At 36.3% G+C, this 4,196-nt stretch overlaps 1 protein-coding gene across 1 annotated transcript in view; it reads left to right on the top strand.

The window, feature by feature from the left end:
• Nucleotides 1-1,869, top strand: part of LOC111861954 (putative U5 small nuclear ribonucleoprotein 200 kDa helicase) — a 58,915-nt gene extending 57,046 nt beyond the window's left edge. The window contains exon 25 of the mRNA XM_023846946.2: nucleotides 1,683-1,869. The gene's annotated coding sequence lies outside the window, so the exon portion shown is untranslated. The remainder of the gene's footprint in view (nucleotides 1-1,682) is intronic.
• The last annotated feature ends 2,327 nt before the right edge of the window (nucleotides 1,870-4,196 follow it).

Raw genomic sequence — 4,196 nt, 5'->3', positions numbered from 1 at the left:
TTCAGCGAATGTTGACAGAAGATTTGAGAATGAAAAGGGTGGCTGCGAAATTCGTGCCACGACTGCTGACTGCTGAACAAAAGCAAGGTCGCGTGGAAGCATGCTGTGCTTTGAAAGAAGAGTCCCGAAATGATCAAAACATGAGACATGAAAGGAAAGCGTTTTGCTGATGTTGCTGAGGTGAAGGAAAAAATGACGGAGGCGCTGTCAAGTATCTCAAAAATTGAATTTATACAGTGTTTTGAAAAATGGAATAAAAGACGAGACAAGTGTATTAGTGTAAGTGGAGAGTACTTTGAAGGGGATAGAAGGTTTGTGCTTAAAATTTGAATAAATAAGTTCGGTTTCTTTTGGGTACCCCTCGTATAATTATATATTTAAGTTAATGCACTAGGAAAGTTCAGTGTATAAAATTTTATAACATATATGGTTCTCTACAGGGTTATATTTTCACATCTTCATCCTACCATTGTGTGCAATACCTTCCCCATACAGAACGATTTAGCATGCTTAAATGTAACAAGTGATATGTCAGGCATGAAAAAGTGTATTGTTTTCCAAAAATTGGCATAACAAGTAAAATATCATGTGAAACACAACAATTGGCAGCCACATTCATATTTCAGTGCAGTATAATGGGAATAGCAGTATTCTGTATACAAAATTTTACAATTATAATACAGTTTTAAATTTTAATTTTATAATTCATAAATTAAAAGAGATTTGTGTCGGAAGTGTAGCAGACTTTTTAAACTCATGTGTTCTATGAAGAGCATGTAGGAGTTTCAGACGTTCCCATCAAATCTGTGGTAAATACACATTTTGACATGAAGACTTGCACTTTCCAGGAAATGTGGCGTGTCATTTCTAGCATATCAGACTCCTAGAAGCTGGTTTTAAATTTGAACAAGAGTGTGAAGACTTTGATCTAATATTGGAAAGGGTTTATGTGAAGAAACACTGAGAGATTGTAAACAGTTTTCTGGCTAGGCTGTGTTAAACCAACATTTTTTTCTTCAGACCGACTTACCTTATATGTGGCTTTGAATTTAAAACAGACTTCAAAATTTTTGTATGCTTATATCCACAAAGCATAAGAAAATGTACGCTCAACGCGTCTACATAATCAGATACTACTGTCAGGGATGTTACCAGCAAATCCAATTCAGATATAAAGATCACTTTTCAGAATAGTGGCTACTGTTAAGTTGAGCTCGTCAACAAGTTTTGTCTAAGGACGCTTTCAGTTCAGTTCATGTAGGATGGATGGTGACTGAATAGTTTTGTTTTCATGTTGAGATTAATTCTTAGGTGATTTCATGATTCTATTTTAACTGCAGAGGTCATAGAAGAGTTAGAAACCACATGTCTTTTTTTTTCCATAAGATACAGCATTTAATTTGTTAAAATGTTTGAACAGGGATGGTTATGTATTTATTAAATGAATTGGGAGCCACAATTTATTAGTCCATGCAATATTCATAAATATGAATTGTTCGTTTCTTGAAAGTTCGTAAGTTGAGGTTCACCTGTACTTCTCAGTGACAAGGAGAAAAGACTCTGTGGGACCTAATGAAACCATTTAGGCACAGTGTATAATATGCCTTCATATTTCTTCCTGAACAACACGCTCCATATTTATAAAGAGAAAGTGATGTTTTGTTTTTCTTATGTTTATGCAGATACCAAGATAACTGCAACACAGTTTGAAGGTGTCCTGGAATTCATCCAGGAAACAAGCACATTTTTAATTCAAGTTAGTCATCCAACAAAAGATGAAGTGAATAGAAGAGCATTTCATGTTTAGTGCAGTTGTATTTCATTTTCCAAAATAATCAATGTATATAAATAAACATCCTTTAAACTACATTGTCTCTTTCATTGAAGTGAAGTATAGGGAGTTAAAGAGTCATCTTAATTCTTTTCATGTTCCCCTCCACACCTTCCTCCATATCCTCACACTTCTTGCATCATTTCTGTTTTATAATCTACCCTTTTCAGTTTCCTGTCATCTCATGTCTTCTTGGGTTCTTATAGTACCTGGTTTATCTCGTATGTCTCTTTTCTTTGAAACTTAATTCTCTGCCCTTTTCAGTATCCTTGTTACATCCATTCTTTCCATATGGATGAATTGTTTTGTGACGTAACATATTTTTTTGAGTCCAAATTCTTATCTAAAATTTTCTCTTCTGATTTTATCCCTCCTTGCTTTTTCCCAGTACTTCTCAAAAATGTCATAATTATTTCTTGAATCATTTCTAATGTGTGTACGCTACAAAGAAAATTTGCATGTTATGTAGTAGTTATGTGGATTTATGCTCATAGTTTGTGGAACTGTGCTGTCTGATACTATTTATTTTAGTGGAATGTGACGTGGATATTTTAAGTTGATGAAAGCCATGTGAAGCCATGTCTTGTCACCCCAGGTCTCCAAGATGGTAACATACTGTGGCTGCCTAACACTATGCTTTAGTCTCTGTATGGCTTTCCATTTTAAATGTACGCAATGTTTCCTCCCTGTAAGTGCTACATGTTTATCCTGCATTTCTTGACATATCCATCCTATCAGTAATAAAGTGAAGAGTGAAAATTGTGAGGCTGGTTACATATTTTGTCTTATTTCTCCTGTCATTTAATCTGATGTTCAATAATACTGAGGTTCCAAGATTACCAACATATAAATGTCATGAAAACCAAAGGTACTGTCATATGTGCTTTGCTTTACACTTATAAATGAAATAAATTTGGAAAAAAGATGCATAGCATAATTGTAGTGGATTTACCCTGTTGCTTATTTCACATTCCTCGCATTTTTACTGTGTCAAGTCGAAATGTTTATTTTAGCATATACTAATGCATTTTCTCAGAATTTGCAGTGAAGGTAACCTGGAGAACATTTTACCAGATGCTTCCAGCATAGACAAACAGTATGTGTAATTCTAACCTATTAATGTTTCATTGTAAACGAAATTCCAGTTCATGAAGAGGACCTCAGAGTATCCAAGGGGTTAGAAAGAACTGGTCGTTAGTTCGGGTGCTTCCCACGAAGATATTGAACATGAAAACGTCGATACCAATATTCGGAAATTAGTCGCGTTAAATTCAGGAGTAGGCGTGTGTCAGAAACAGTTTGTAGGCAAATTAAAGCTTCACTGCCGATCTTAGTTGTAAATTCTGCCCTTTAAATATCGCATCTGGAAGCAGGAACATTATTTTCTATGCCGCATCAAACAGTCCAATCGATGGAAAGTCGAATTAATTACGTTTGGTACCGAAATGCGTTTTCGACAAAGCACACGGTCATCTCTTGATGAATCGAATTCATGGTTCACGTATGATAGTATACAGAGTTGAACAACTTCTCATAGTGGTGTCAGTATTTGTCTGACTCCTCTTCTTATGTACAAACTGAAGTTTCGGTAATTAAATTCAAACACGAAGATCACACAATGTGCCCTTTCACTGTGGTATCTAAGTGAAAGGTACGATGTTCAGCGAGTGTACCATGGTGAATAGACTCACATCAAGCATTACAACAGAATTGCTTCTGACAAGTTTGCAAGTTTTATTTCCATTTAGGTGTTACAGAGGGTGGCAAATACGAAGCCTTCTTTATATGAAGCCTTGTCATTTTTTTCACATTACCGTTCTCGGATCTTATAAATATACTGATGCTTTCTACTTGTAAGATATGCGATGAAGATTTTTTCTACTCCCATGAAAATAAAACGTTCGTTCACATGCAAAAGAAGCGAGACTCTGAACATTCACAACTTACGGAATTAGCAATCTGAGCATCTGTGTGACAGCTTCCCTTGCTGCCGCTCTAAAATTAACCCGACACGGGACTAGCTCGCCTTGGACTTGGTTTTTAAGGATACCTTTCACTGTTGCATGTAGAGGCCGGTTCACATGTTTTACTCCAGTGTAGGTGTTTGAATTAAACCAGATCATGGTCTGATGGATGACTACAGCAGTAACAATCGACCGTCCAGAGACGTTTTGAGAAAGATGATTAGTCTTTGTCAATTTTTATGTATTGACATTTTACAAGACTTGAGTAAGCTAGAAGCCGTGTCATAGATTAGGCGATTAGTCGCCTGCTTCCCACTACGGCGCCCTGGGTTCGATCCCAGATCATATGAAATTCGTGATGGACAGAGTGGCACTGGGGCAGGTTTCTTCCGAGTACTTAG

Source organism: Cryptotermes secundus, unplaced genomic scaffold, assembly GCF_002891405.2.
Source record: "Cryptotermes secundus unplaced genomic scaffold, Csec_1.0 scaffold181, whole genome shotgun sequence".
Taxonomy (NCBI): domain Eukaryota; kingdom Metazoa; phylum Arthropoda; class Insecta; order Blattodea; family Kalotermitidae; genus Cryptotermes; species Cryptotermes secundus.
This window is presented reverse-complemented; position numbering and strand designations above follow the sequence as displayed.